The 15,896-nt window shown below is 35.4% G+C and overlaps 1 protein-coding gene and 1 long non-coding RNA gene across 4 annotated transcripts in view; one reads left to right on the forward strand and one right to left on the reverse strand.

The window, feature by feature from the left end:
- The window catches only part of Sgf29 (SAGA-associated factor 29), a 185,254-nt gene that overhangs the window by 14,504 nt on the left and 154,854 nt on the right, over nucleotides 1-15,896 (reverse strand). The window lies entirely within an intron of this gene.
- LOC137656896 (uncharacterized) overlaps nucleotides 2,342-15,896 on the forward strand; it is a 95,126-nt gene continuing 81,571 nt past the window's right edge. Inside the window, exons 1-2 of one of the 3 annotated variants that reach the window (XR_011047044.1) lie at nucleotides 2,342-2,558; nucleotides 13,572-13,693. This is a non-coding gene — a long non-coding RNA (uncharacterized lncRNA). The other 2 variants (XR_011047043.1, XR_011047045.1) reach the window with 2 other exon arrangements.

The raw sequence follows: 15,896 nt of genomic DNA on the forward strand, positions 1-15,896 counted from the left end.
AAAAGGTAAGGAGTAAATTGGGAATTTATGGATATGTAGAAAGCTTATGACAGAGTTGATAAGGGAGCGCGACATAGAACGTGATGAGGTTACATGGAATTGGCGGAAGGTCTTGCAAGCAGTGAAGAGTTTACACATAGGGAGTATAGCATGTGTTAGGATAGGGAATGAAATGAGGGAGTGGTTTCCAGTGAGAGTGGGGCTGAGACAGGGATGTGTGATGTTGCCATGGTTGTTCAATTTGTTTGTTATTGAAGCTGTAAGAGAGGTGAATGGTTGAGTGCTTGGTCAAGGATTGTAACTGATAGATGAGAGTGACCATGACTGAGAGTTGAGTCAGTTGTTTTTTGTGGATGATACTGTATTGGTTGCAGACTCAGAGGAGAAGCTATGTAAATTAGTGACAAAGTTTGGAAGGGTGTGTGAGAGAAGGAAGTTGCAATTTAATATGAGTAGGAGTAAGGTTATGAGATGCACAAGAAGGGAGGGTGGTGGTAGATTGATTGTCATGTTGAATGGAAAGTTACTTGAGGAAGTAGATCAGTTTAAGTACTCAGGTTCTCTTGCTGCTGCAAATGGTGGAGTGGAAACAGATGTACGCCAGAGTGTAAATGAAGGATATAGACTGATAGGACAGTGAAGGGAGTGGTAAAGAATACGGGGTTTGGGATGAATGTAAAGAAAGTTCTGTATGAGAAATTCATTGTACCAACTGTGATATAAGGATCAGAGTTGTGGGGAATGAAAATAATATGCAGTTAGAAATTGAATGTGTTTGAGATGAATTGTTTGAGGAGTATGGCTGGTGTATCTTGAATGGATAGGGTTAAGAACGAAGTAGTGAGAGTGGGTACAGGAGTGACAAATTAATCAGCAGCTAGAGTGGATATGCATGTATTGAGGTGGTTTGGCCATGCAGAGAGGATGGAAAATGGTCGTCTGCTGAAAAAGGTGATGCATGTAAGAGTTGGTGGGAGAAGTGCAAGAGGATGGCCAAGGTTTGGGTAGATGGATGGAGGGTAGATGTGATAGGGTAAAAGCACGTACTAGGAATAGGAATGAATGGCGAGCAATTGTGATGCAGATCCGATAGGCTACGCTGTTCCCTTGGGTCACCTTAGTGACCACTGAGGTAGTGGCAGTTGGGGAGTCAGCATGTATAGTTTTATTAGTGGTGGAAGACGGGGGAGGATGGAATGTGATACCCTGTCAGTACCAACCAAACTTGGATGAGTCCCTCGTCAGGCAAAGAGGAACGATGAGAAACAATCCCCTTTTGTTTATTTGATGTCGTCCACCTCCAAAATTTGGGGTAAGTGCCATGGTACTTAGATAGATTACGCCCCTTTATAGAATTAAATTTTTACCTAAATCAAAAATTGACTTCCGTCGTGTCTCACGGAAGCAGTTAATGACGTAGGGCGGTGCGTTATAAATGTCAAGTTCTTCTGATAGATTAAGAAAATAACAACCATAATCTATTGTTAATTTTGTACAGCTCTGCTACATGGAGATATGATTGACAATGTCCTTACTTTATCACTGTTGAAACAATTAATATGAACGAGAAATATCTTTCCGTTTGGGAAAATAAAGTATATTTCACTTAGGGAAAATAAAGTATCTTTTACTTAGAGTAAATAAAGTTGATCAACAAGGCCCTTATTAGTTTTTGTAATTAAATTTTCTCTAATAAACTGCAAAATTAACACGTTTCTTTGCTCAAAATAAATATATATTTTTTCTTACTGATAAAAAGCTGCATAAATTGAAGATCAATATCAACAAAATATGCTTAGGCTATACTGTATTAGTATGCTTACCCAAAAATAGCATATTTACAAGACGAATAATACACTAAAATACTTTGGGTGTCAATTTTTATTTTAAAAAAATATTAAAAAAAAACATGAAAAATTAAGGAAATAAATGTAAAGTTGTGAAATGCAGTTAACGCCAGAACAGTGTTTGGCACAGCTTCATGGCAGGTTGCCAACTGCCTAGTGGGCCAACAGTTTGATTTTGGCACAGGTGACTGCTGGGCACTGTCTTCCTAGAGTTTGTGGATGAAACAGGTGGGCTTTACACAAGTGAGGATATTTCTTTGGAAATTATCCTATTGCTGTCATATACATCACACGAGTAAGAATAAGTGTGACAGCCATCATGGTGTAATTTTAGCATCACGCTCCAAGTTTAAGTGTTCACCAGTGGGTCATTTAAGTTTGGCACTGAAGAATGCATAATTGTTTTCTTCTAGTTAAATTTTTTGAGCCAGTGGTGGATTTTTTTTCTTCTGTGAAGAACTGTTATTTGGATCATTGAATTAAATCAATTTTTCGGTTTCTTCAGTTGAAAAATTTCTTTTAAAGCAGTGAAGGTTTTATAATTTATTTTCTTCAATTGAAAAAATTCTCTTGACCACGCAAAGATATAGAATTATTTTTCACAAAACAAAACTCTTGAATTATCATGGTTTTATTTCTACAGTGGAAACTTGTTTTGAACTATGGAGGATATTTAATTGATGTTTTCATCATTAAAAAACAATCTCTATGGTGAGAGAATACAAAATGGTTTGCATCAGTTGAAAAAATTTTCTTCAGGCATATGAATGCATATTTGCTGTCTTCTTCAGGGATCTATCCATAGTTCAAGCAAAGCATTCAATATTGTTTAAATCAGTGAAGAATCTGTACATAACAGCAAAGAATTTATTACTGTGAGTAAATTTTTTAACGCATTTATTAGTCCATTTAGACAAAAGTTTAGGATGAAAATGAGTGTCATTGGTAAACAAATTTGCCCAATGTTTCGGTGACAAATTTACACATTTCTGTGCATGTAAAAATCTGCTTTAGATTTGTCATAATTTTGTCTTTCATCCCAAATGTGGCCTTTGCTCTGTTTTATTATTTTCTTTAAAGAATTGTATTTTGTAGACGTGTGTTTAGGATGTAGATGAATGGATGCATGAAAGTATGAAATGTGGATCATATGACTACGTGCTGGTAATAGATTATTGGCCTTTTAGTATTCTAAAAGCAATTCTGAAAATTCTTTATTAGATTTACAAGAACTTTACCATGAATAAAAATCAGTTAAAATTGTGATATAATTTACTCTGTTACATATTGAATAATGGTAATGATGATAAAAAAGAAATAGCTTTTTCGTTGATAAATTTCCAAGGTTTGCCCTCAAAAAACTATCAAAGCAAATAAAAGAAAAGTTTGGATATGAATCCGCATAAAAATAATATGAGTAATCACATAATAACTTTACACTTAGTGTGGAATTAGATTATAATACCCAATGTTATAGCACAGTTAAGTAAAATCGTCATAATTAACCAATGATTCAATGGAATTTGGATGTTGTGCTACAGTTTCTAAAAAACAAAAATTATGAGCCTTAAACGCAGGTTGATTCAAATAAATTAAGTAAAAGTATTTTTTTCCTGGTGACAATAGGTTTGAATAATAGAATTAGTTAATTTAAGGCATTACCTAAACATTGCTCTGGGTCATGGTACCAACTCCTAAAGAGGTACAAGGTTACTACTTAATTCATGTATTGTAATTAAAATTTCTTGTTATTCTTATCATTTGCAATCACCAGTTAGAGATTTGGGCATGAGCAAAGAATCTAGTTTTCTTCCTTTCGCTTTAACTAAGGTGGAAAAGGGTGTAAGTTAGGAAGGCTTAATAGCCTCAGCTGCAATATTCCAATAAATTTGCAATCTTTGTTGTTGACTCAAAAGTTCCTCCTTTGCTTAAACCAGATGGCTCTGTCACTCACTGCCCCAAGAAAAAGGCAAACCTTTTGGATGATGTGTTTGACAGTAAACAGAGTAATGAAAAACTCAATCTTCCTTATTCCTATTTTCCTAGTTTAACTTCACAGTGCCATGATACTTGAACATTTTTCCTGGACTTTGATACTTATGGAGGTGTACACACAAATAGACAGGTTCTTCATGCACTTGTTGCAGAACTGGTAAATTATTTTACCAGGTAACTGTTTCTGTAGTAGCTCTAGCCCTGATGATTAACTCTCACAAAATTCGCAAAACTTTCATATTATCTAATATTTTTCAATGCTTTTTTTCAGTTGGACTTTCGAAAAGGCCTTGAAGCATCTGATTCCCTTCTTACAATTTATGCTGAGCAGAAATCTTAGGAGTTTGGTCTGGATGTTTAAATCATTGGCCTAGATTTTACTGCTGCCTTTGATCTTGTTAATCATTGTTTTCAAACTTGAACAAAATGGGAATATGTGGGAATTTTCTTAAAATCATAATTGAATGTTTAAGTAATAAATTGCAATAAGCAGTTACTGATGGCCCCCATAGTGATTACAGTTATGTAATATATGGTGTTCCTCTGGGTAGTGTTTTATAAACACATGTGGGTGGGGTTGTTAAACAAGCTTATTGCATATGCAGATGATGCTACTCTCTTTGAATCAATTACATCGCTGTAATGTAGACCTATGGTTGCTTAATCCCTCAATGGAGATCTACCTAAAATTAGTGGACCGGGAGCTAGATTGACCTTAATTACAGTATTATGTACAAAAGGTCTGATGACGGTTTTCCAAAGATATTAGTAAAATAACAGAAAACCTCATTTCTTGAGTTGCACATTCCTGGTGACAAGACAGGGGCTGTACCAAATTCCCTCCAGATTCACGTTCAATTACACTTTAGCGTTCAAGTGGGAACTTATCCTATGATACTAGTATATATTGGCAAGTCAAAACATAAAACTCAATAGAAGATATTCTCTGACATTATCATTTAAGAATGACCCTTTTAAGAGGCCAGAAGGAGGTTCGTATACACTGTTGTGTACATCAAAGAAACATTGCTCTTTTTTTGTACCATTATATTCAAATGAAAAATATCATGCTCAAGAATGACTCAATTCTGGCATTTTCAGATAAGCAAGGGGTCTTTTCAACGGTTCAGTCCTGGCAGTTTCAGATAAGAAAGGGGACATTTGACCTTAATGCATCAGTAAGTCATGTATTTTCACTCCTAACTCGGTTGTACTTTTATGTAAAACAAAATTATGTTGGTCAGTGTTCATGTATTATTATAATTATGCAATTGAACAGAGAAATATACTAAAGAAAAAGTCAATCGTTGCCATGTCTCATTAAGAATATGCAAGGACCCTCGTGCATAAGTAAAGTACTCATAAATTCTTTAAAACAAAATGACATCGTTCTTTTAGCATTCATTTATATCTTTGAAACAAAAATAATGCTTTAGAAAGGATGAGTCCGAGCATTTCAGATAAAAAGAGGTTATTTGACGATTGTAACTTGAAGAGTCATAAATGTAATGCCCATATTAAGTGAGGCTGAAGGTTTATATTGACATGAAAATGGATGATTAAATCGTGTGATTCAGTTATCCACTACCATCAAGCTGTTCACAGGCTAATTCATATCACTGTCATCCCTATCTATCTCAGTAGAGTATCTATTTTCATCTTCTTCACTGCCCTCACTAATCTGAAAACTATTAGAAACACAGTCAGGCAGCTGTAGACCATTATACCATATAATGTTATATGAATTGTCTACAGGTTCCTATCCAAAGGCTAGGTGCTTTGCTACATTGTTGGTCCAAGCTGCATACCACACTTTGGCTACAAAATTTGTTCTCGAGATTTTCTCCTTGACATCTTTTCAAGGTGGGATACTACTTGCATCTATTCCTTTCAATCTATGGAATGGCTTTTATGCATTTTTCTATAGACCATACAGATCACAGTTATAATCTTCAATCATGTTTTACAGTAATGTTATCCACTGGTCCAGCTGCTATTCCAGAGAATGCATGCAAGAATCTATCATTACCATGTACAGTATAGCAGATAAATGTTCCTTTCCTTTCCTTATAAAGATTGCAAAGTTGTCATAAAAAGTGTACATGTAAAATCCAGGGACTGCTGAACATCACTCAAGGTTTATTCTTGAGGCAATTGCAGAGATGCAAACATTACGTCCAGTTCCGTGCCCTGAAGTTCCCACGTCCATAGAAGCCTTTGACGTTACTTTATGCAAGTGGTGTAATAGTATGACCAAAATATCAGTGTCATTTACCCTTATAACAATCAGCATCAATCGCATGAAGACACTCCCTTGTATCTGCTTCTAGGTGATTATAGTTCAAATGCATAATAAGTTGTTTCTCCACTCGACCATCCACTACACAGAACTTGAAGCATTCTCAGTCAACATCTAAATAAACCTCTCTGTCAACATCTAAATAAACCTCTCTGTCAACTAATATTGATGTAGGAGTATGATATTCTGATGACCAATTCTTCATGAAGGAGCGAGGTAGTTGTTAATTGAACGATAATGATTTGAGGCCTTTTACAATGTCCTTTGGTTGCAGTTGCTCTGGACAAGTTATCATGTATAATGAAACTTCAACATCCCGACGGTCACTTTCACAGGCCTTTATTGAGGGTTCCTCATAAGTATCAATCAAGCTGTCTACGGTTTGTGAGGGGTAAACCAAGACAGTATGCAATACTACACGTAATATGTTAGAGGAAAATTTAATGGTAGGCTGTAGAGTAAGTTCCCATTAACCACCTGTGAGGAAATTTTCTTTGTATTTTTATGTTTCTGTGCCTTTTCTTCCACCAAGATGTGTCCCCTTGTCTGTATATGTCGTTCCATCAATGCTTCATAAATAAAGTGGCACTGATGTTAATGGATATGTAAGTATAAATTATAGTTAGACTTTAATTTGAGAGGCAATGACTGCATTCCTCTCAAACAAATATGTAGTACATTGGCGATATCTATCAAAGGCATTATGAGATCGGTTGCTCTTAATCCCTCGGTCAACAAATGTCTTCAGGTTATTTCATGAAAAAGTCTTTTCAAAGCGACCTGAATCAAGTGCACATTCCTGAACAAATCATCATCATCATCACCATCTCTTCCTACGCCCATTGACACAAAGAGCCCTGAACAAATACATCCTGACATTTCATTCCTTCATTTTTAGTGTTCAGTATGGAATTGAATAACTCTAGAGTGGAGTTTTTCCAGCACGTATATTTATCAGTAAGCCCAACTCCAAATTGAATGGATGAGTGGAGGTTTTAACACTGTTAATAACTTTTCTAGGGTCATCATTATTACGCGGCATACGATTTTCTGATAATTTGGCCTCCATATCATTGCTTTGTTGCATCCCTGCCATTTCAAGTGCAGCACTAATTAAAGTTGCTCTTCTACCCTTCGTGACATTTCAGCAAAGACAGGCACTTTAGTTGTCTATGGCACCAGTATATCCAGTCGAACTAAATGCTCTATCTGTGTTAACGATTTTTTTCTAAAGTCAAATCAACTAGCTAAATTGAATATTTGTATGATAAAAGCTAAATAATCTAGCAGCAAGCATTTCCTTGAGGCCGGGTAGAGTTGTAGTAAGATTCATTAAGACCAATCAATATTTTGCCATCCATCTGGCATAGTTTTGGTGATTTGTGGCAAGGAATAGATGTGATTGAACTAAGAGTATAAACTTACAACTCAACATAATTTTATTGAACTGCTCTATTCACAATATGGAACAAATTTATTTGAGCAATATAATCCATACAGAGTCTGGATGTCTTACCCAACTGGTCAACCCGTATCCACTGTAGTCTTCAAACATTTTGTGAAAGGCAGTTGACATCAAAAGAGTTTCAACTGACTGCTTGTTGTCAAGAATTTATATTTCTATGATTGACTTCACTTCTGTTTCCATAAGTTGCCTAGAATTTGTAGAAGTGCAATATTTCAAGATCCAGTGCTAATATTGGATGAAGATGTTTAGAGAGGTTTAAGTTTGTGCATTCGATAACGCCTCTCATTAAACCATATGCAAGAACTTCAGCTCCAACAAGGATCTCTGGATATCTAGACTAAAATGATAATCTTCCCAATAGTATGGAATATGCACATCTCCAAGTAAAGGCTCCAAACAGGATAAAAAAGACCATCATTTTGAGGCTGTTCTGTTAATTTGATCTTCATTGCAGTTCTGGCAACAGCAAGATGAGAAGTACCCTGCTTCTCATAAGTCCTGCTATGAATGTGGATGTCATGAGATTCAGGTAATAAAAGTTTGTGGCAGGCATAACAATTTACATTTATGTTCGATTTACCATTATCTAGACATGGGTGATTCTATCTTCAATTGTCTTCTTACCATTATGGCTAAGATACAATATGATGATAGAAAGGCCTCTTTTGTCTTTGTTGGCGATTTCAATGCTCACCATAGCAAGCGGTTAAATTGTTTTTCTCCTACTGATCGCTATGGCATAAGAACTTCAGACTTTTAATTTGAATTAGGCTGTGAGCAAATCATAAGTGCAGCTACTCAAAGGTCTTGGACCTCGTATACACCGACTCCTCTGGCGTTATAACTAGTAGTGTTATTGTTGGTTCTCCAGTTGGGACATCTGATCATGCCTTGATTTCATTAGTAGTGAAGACTGTGTGGCCTGTCCCTGATGGTTCATACTCATGTAAGATTTATATGAAACCTCAAGTAGACAGGAATGGAATTTTGAGTGAACTTTTGGGCCTGAATTGGTCACAATTGTATAACAGTACTGATCCTGTTATCCCTTTGAATGAGAATTTAGTCAAAATAATTGATAGGCGTATCCCTCTCATGTGCTAAGGTACCGAATGAAGGAGAAACCATGGTTCAATAATGCTTGTAGACGTTCTTATTTTGAGCAGCATGAGGCCTATCATCGTTGGAAGGGTAACATTTCAGATTTAACTTGGAATAACTATACTCAGCTTTGAGCTTTTGCTTAGAGAGTTTATACTTCAACTGAAAAGGAATACAATTTAACCATAAAAGAAACTCTTTCTGGTACAACCCAAGAACAAAAGTGGTGGACTACCCTTAAATCTGCACTCTTTGGTGTAGATGCAACAGTTCTACCTTTAATTAAACCAGGTGGCTGTGTCACTCACTGTCCAAAGGAAAAGGCAACCCTTTTGGCTGTGTTTCACAGTAAGCACAGTAATGAGAAAATTGATCTTCTTCATTCTTGTTTTCCTGGGGCTAAACTAACTAATTTAGCTTTTCAATCTTGTGAAATTAAAGCTCTCTTGAGGTACCTTGATGCTTATGGAGGTGTAGAATCAAATTAAATTTTTCCTTTGTTTTTTATAAAGACTGCAGATTTCTTAGCTCCAAAGTTATGTTATATTGCGCGAGTTTGCAATAAGAGGAGCTTTTAGCACTTGTTGGAGAATTGTTACTCCATTATGTAAATGTGTTTGTCGTAGCTGTAGCCTAACTGATTAAAGCCCCATTTCCATAACTCCTATATTATCTGAAGTTTTTGAAAGTCTTTTGGCAAAACGTCTTAATATGTTTGCTGAAGGCAATCGATCATCTGTTCCGTAGTTTGTAATTTGGTTTTCGTAAAGGACTTGGAGCATGTGATGCCCTTCTTACAATCTCCAATGCCGTACAGAAATCCCTTGGTTGTGGTCAGGAAGTTCATAAGATTGGCCTTGATTTTAGTGCTGAATTTGACAGTGTTAATCATGAGGACCTTGCTTTCAAACTCAAACAGTTGGGAGTGGGTGGGATGTTTTTTAGCATTATTATTGAATCTTAAAGTAATAGATCACACAGTTGTTGTTGATGGGCACCATAGTGAGTATAGGGATGTGATATCTGGTGTGCCTCGGGGTATTGTTCTTGGCCCATTACTTTTCATACTTTGTGCACAGGAGATGTGGTTTGGCAAAGAAAACAAGCTTGTTGCATATGTAGATGATACTAAACTATTTGCATCAATTCCATCTCCAGAATGTAGATCTGGGGTTGCTGAATCCCTTGATAGAGATCTAGCTAAAATTAGTACATGGTACAAATTATGGGGCATGAAATTGAATCCTAACAAACTCGAAGTATGATTGTAAGTAGGTCAAGGACAGGGGCTCCTAAACATCCAAATCTCAGCATTAATAATGTTTCTTGAACTCTGTATGACTCTTTTAAAATTATGGGTGTGATTCTCGACAGCAAATTTACTTTTGAGAAAAACATTAGGTTTGTGTCTCCTTCAGTTGCACAAAACATTCCCTTATTGAGAAAGTCTTTCAAGATTTTCGTTGATCAATTCATTCTGGAGAAGTGTTTTAATTCTTTCATTTTACCTTGTTTCGAGTATGGGTCTCCTGTCTGGTCTTCAGCTACTGATTCTCATCTTAATTTGTTGGACAGAAACGTATAGTCAAATAAATTTCTTATTCCTGATCTAGATAATAATCTCTGTCACCATCGTTCAATTACTTCGTTATGCATGCTGCATAAGATTTGTCATAATATTTGATAATCCTTTACATTTAGATCTTCCCAAACAGTTCCATCCTGTTCGTAATACTAGGCATGAGGTTAACTCAAATAGTCAGGCCTTCACCATGAGGCTCAATACTGCACAGTACTCTAGAAGTTTTATTCGAGCTATGATCACGTTGTGGAATGATCTTCCTAATCGGGTAGTTAAATCAGCAGAACTTCAAAAGTTCAAACTTGCAGCAAATGTTTTTATGTAGAACAGTTTGACATGAGTCTTTTTATAGCTTTTATAGGAAATATCTGTTTTGATGTTGTTACAGTTTTTAAAATATTTATTCTAATTGTTCATTATTTCTCATATTGTTTATTTACTTCCAAATTTCCTTTCCTCACTTAACTATTTTTCCCTGTTGGAGCCCTTGGGCTTATAGCATATTGCTTTTCCAAATATGGTTGTAGCTTAGTGATGATAATAATAATAATAATAATAATAATAATAATAATAATAATAATAATAACAATAATACACCAGTCCACATTCTATGGCCCATTTCTGTGATATCCTCATTAGTAATTTTTCAAACAGATCTCTGCTACTGCTTAAAATTTTATCTTTTTTCCAGATTTCTTTTGTGAGAGGAAAACATTTTAGTCAATAATACATTTGGAAAGGAAATGATATAGAAATCAATCACATGGGTTTTGTATCTAAGATGAAGTATCATAGGCATCTATTTGCAAAACAAATATTAATGAGGCAAACAGCAACAATGTTAGACGTTCTAAAAACCCTTTCTTAACTGTAAATGCCAGGAATGGGCCATTCAAAAGACCCTTTTCTTATAAGGAAATGCCGCAAGTGACCCGTTCTAAAGACTCCTTGCTGATCTGGAAAAGCCAGGACTGAACCATTTTAAAGACCCTTTCTTATTTGGAAATGACAGGAATGAGCATGTTCTTGAACGTGATTTATTTATCAATAACACACAATGGCATAAAATGTGATGCTTCTTTGATGTACACAGAAGTGTATATGAACCCCCTTCTGGCCTCTTAAAAGGGTACTTCTTATTTGATAACACCACATCAGAGAATACCTTTCGTTAAGCTTTATGAATTGACTCGCCAACATAGGATAAGTTTTTCACTCGTATGCTTAAGTGAAATTGAATGTAAATTTTGGGGAATTGGGGACCGGCCCCTGTTTTAACACCAGGCCTGTGCAACACAAGAAATGGTAAATGATGTTGTATGTGAACCTTACAGTAATTTTTTTAATCATATTTTCACTGTTGCAATTGTTAAGATATTTTTATGTTCACTGAACAAGAACTAATAAAAATGTATTTCCAGTACTATACAGTTGATACAAACTATGTGTTAGGTGACAAGCTGGTGGGTTATGAGGTAACCTTGTAAAGACAGCAATCACATACAAGTGATATGTCATCTCACCTTGGCTAATTAAGCTGTAATATTCCCCATCTTTTCATGATTGAATGACAAAAATCGGTTAATACTATAAAAGTACATGCAATATTTCTCCAAAATTTTAAGTTTTGTAAAACCGACTTCAAAGATTTTTTTTTTGGAGAAATTGGTTGACTAGACTAGTATGTATAAGTATGGGCTATTTTAGTAATTTTCCTCACCACTTGGAATCATAAGGAATTGAAAGTTACTTGGTGTCCGGTGGAGAGCTCCTTCCCTGAAATATACATAATAAAGCAAGCTACATGTACCAAAGGACATATGAGTAAGATGTGGCTGGCATAATATATTCTCGAGTGTGTTTTTCTATGCAAATTTTACACTCTGAGCCTATTTAGTTATCGTCTCTGACACTTTAACTATCTTTCAGTATAATCTTAACATAAAAGTTGTAAATATATAAAGAACAAGACAAAGAAATAAAAAGAACATCCGTGCAGCAAACTTTTAATTATGAATGCCTTATCGACTACTGTATAAGAAAACTGATCACCTAGTACTTGGAAAATCTCAGAAAATGATGAAATTACTGTATATGGGATATTGAAATAAATAGCTTTCCCTAGAATTTTTGAAGAGTAAATAAACATGTAATAAGAACTTTTTTAACAGTAAAACCAATTTTCTTAATAAAAAAAATACTATTTGACACATGACATATAGACATTCTTCTAGCCAAAGATGCTCTAACCTGAATTTCCAAAATTCCAACCAGCAGTTTTGAATCGTGTTCCTTAATAACTTATCTACACTGATGAGCTTTCTGATTAAATTTTTTTTTTATGTCTATGTAAGGATGTCTCTACAGCAGAGATAAGTTCTAGCATAAAAGGTTAAAGGTGTCTGGTTTCAGTTCCAGTTTCATCAGAATAGACCCTCACCAGAACGTCAGCCAGGCAAGCACAACACCCCACTGTAGTGCCCAAACACAACAGTGGCCTCCCCAGTAAACAGTTTAAATTTACAGTCCCAGGCTGGGATTGATCTGCTGCCATGCCAATGCTTGGCGAACACGTTACAACTGTACTAGCCAGAGTGCATAATTGGTTTATAAGAGTGTTGGGAGGGTTTTTATATATATTTCAATCTATAAAGAAGATAAAACAATATAAAATGAAAAACAAATAATGGAAAAAATATATCAGATTCATTGTACCTACTTTGCGATTCTTAAGCTAAACATCCGTGAAAGATGGGGAATTACTGTACTATATAAATGAATTTGACCTTCCGAGGAAAGTCTGATTTACTGGGGTTGATGTTAAGTGACAATTTCAGTAAAGAGTATTGATATTTAAAACTGATTAGGATATACTAACAGAAAATAAGTAGACAATGAATTATAAATAGATATCCGAAATTCCAATGAAAGACAGCTATAAAACTTTGTCCTACCCATAATGGAAAAAAGTAACTCACATCATGTATTATAAAGTCTTGGGTAGTAAAAATCCCCAATTATATAGAGCTGAAATTAAATTTCGTTCAGTTTGCATACCCTTTTGAAGTTTCTTTTCAGCAGAAGACGCACTTTGAAAAAGTGCAAATGCTCCTAACTTGAGATAGAATATAATGATATACTGTATGATTATAAAGTTCTATCAAATAATAATAGGAATCTTTGACACGTGGAATATCATGAAGATTAATACCAGTAAAATAATACCTTACCCAAATGATAATATTATAGTAATGTTAACTTTCATAACCTTATTTTCAGAAAGAAAGCAACCTTCCCATGAATAAATAGCAAGCAAATCAAGAAAATTGTTGAAAGGATAACATGCCAACTTACATGTCCCCTGTTCCAGAGACTTTATTGGAGATTGAGCAGAAAATGATGTAAGTATGAATTTTACGCAGACTGATGTATGTCTGTATGAGATATATACTTAGGGTCTAATGCAGCCATTCCCAACTGGGGTTCCATGAACTATCACCAGGGGTTCCGTGAGAATTTTTCTAATAGTAGAGTACATTATTTTTTCTTAAACATACAGCAGAAAAATGTAGGCCTTCACTTCTTTATCTTAACATACCATGCAAGATTTTTTTTTTCTTCAATCTTAATAAAGGTAGATATTACAAATGATGATGAAATAGTTTGCACAGAATATATTGGGGCTAGCTTATATATATATATATATATGTATATATATACAAACATATACTGTATACATATGATATATATATATATATATATATATATATATATATATATATATATATATGTATATATACAAACATATACTGTATACATATATATATATATATATATATATATATATATACATATATATATATATGTATATATATATATATATATATATATATATATATATATATATATATATATATATATATATATACTGTATATATATATATATATATATATATATATATATATATATATATATATATATATATATATATATATATATATATATAAGGGATTTTGACGAAGGAAAAATCTATTTCTGGGGAGAGACCTGTGACGCCCGGTGAAAAGGGTCCTTCTTTACACTTTTCTGATATAAGCCTTCCAAATATAGCAGAGAAAGATAAAAGCATGGAATGCAGAGGTTACAACCCTCGCACGAGCACCTTGTGGGTGTTGTGTATAAAGCAGGGGCGCGTGAAAACCACTATTTACAGGCTGTCTTCCATTTAGATAATTCCTTCATCAAAGGGAAGGGCCGTAACAAAGGCCCCAGATACCGCACCTGAGCCACTCCACCGACGCCCGACGCGAGCGCCCTCTGAGACATCCTTCTGCAAGAACAAACGGCTTGGAAAGGAAAGGGTGGGATCGTACAAAATAACAGGGAAGGGTTTCACCGGGCGTCACAGGTCTCTCCCCATAAATAGATTTTTCCTTCGTCAAAATCCCTTTTCTGGGTCGACCTGTGACGGCCGGTGAAAATGTACCAGAGAATGCCTTCCAAGCCCAATAATAAATAGTAACCTAATGAGGAGAGAGATAAACACCATGTAAGGAAAATAATATATTATATTAAGGTAAGTAAGCATAAATTACAAACTAGCCAAAGGACATAGTGAACGTAAGGCTAAATAAACATGATAACAAGGAAGCATCCGAGTATCGGAGCACAATTTGCAACAAAACTGACATGGCTAAGAATAACCCAACACTAAAGTTACAGTAAACACAATAACCATAGGAACTAAACATGGAATAAACTTAGGGCTAACGAACCACCAAAGAGAGCGGCGACGTGGTGCGAGTGGCAGGTAGGAGGGAGAAGAGGAGAGATGGATGAAAGGAAGAACAAGAGATTAATGGGGAGAGATGAGGCTCCCAGCTGCAACCATTGGGTATTTAAGGGCCTGTAAGTTCTTTAGATAGTGGCGTTTGAAAACCATAGAAGATTTCCAACCCGTGTACTTTTTAAGGTCATCAAAATCCATATTTTGGAAATAATTGATGGAGGTAGCTACTGACCGGATATCATGAGCATGGGGAAATGATTCCGGATTAGCTTGTTTAATGAAGTATAGGATTTGTTGCCTAATGCCTTGAATTGAAATAGTACCTCCTTGTTCTCTGATAAACAAGGAGCCAGACGAGCGGGTGGCAGTTCTAGCTAAAAAGGCCCTGAGAGTAGTGACTGGACACAGAGAAGTATCTTGGAGAAGAGGAATAATCTACCAAGGGGACCACCTTTTTTGTGGGTCCTCATTTTTAGCTAGGAAAGCTCTGTCTGGAGAAAGAAGTAATTCACCTGAAGGGAGGAAATCTATGTTTTCTGAGTTTCGTGAGAGAGCTGCTAGTTCTCAGATTCTAGCACCCGAGGCCAAAGCCGTTAGAAATAAAGTCTTCCTAAGAAGAGTGATATAGGAGCAGGATTCATTGTCCGTGTCTGACGCAAGTTTGAGGACATCGTTCAGAGACCAAGAGACCTTTTGTGGACGAACCGAAGGTCGAAGCCTAGCACATGCTTTTGGAATAGATGAGAAATAGGAATCTGCTAGGTTAATGTTAAACCCAACAAGGAAGACCTTCTTCAAAGCTGACTTGATGGTG

Source organism: Palaemon carinicauda, chromosome 17 (genome assembly GCF_036898095.1).
Source record: "Palaemon carinicauda isolate YSFRI2023 chromosome 17, ASM3689809v2, whole genome shotgun sequence".
NCBI lineage: Eukaryota > Metazoa > Arthropoda > Malacostraca > Decapoda > Palaemonidae > Palaemon > Palaemon carinicauda.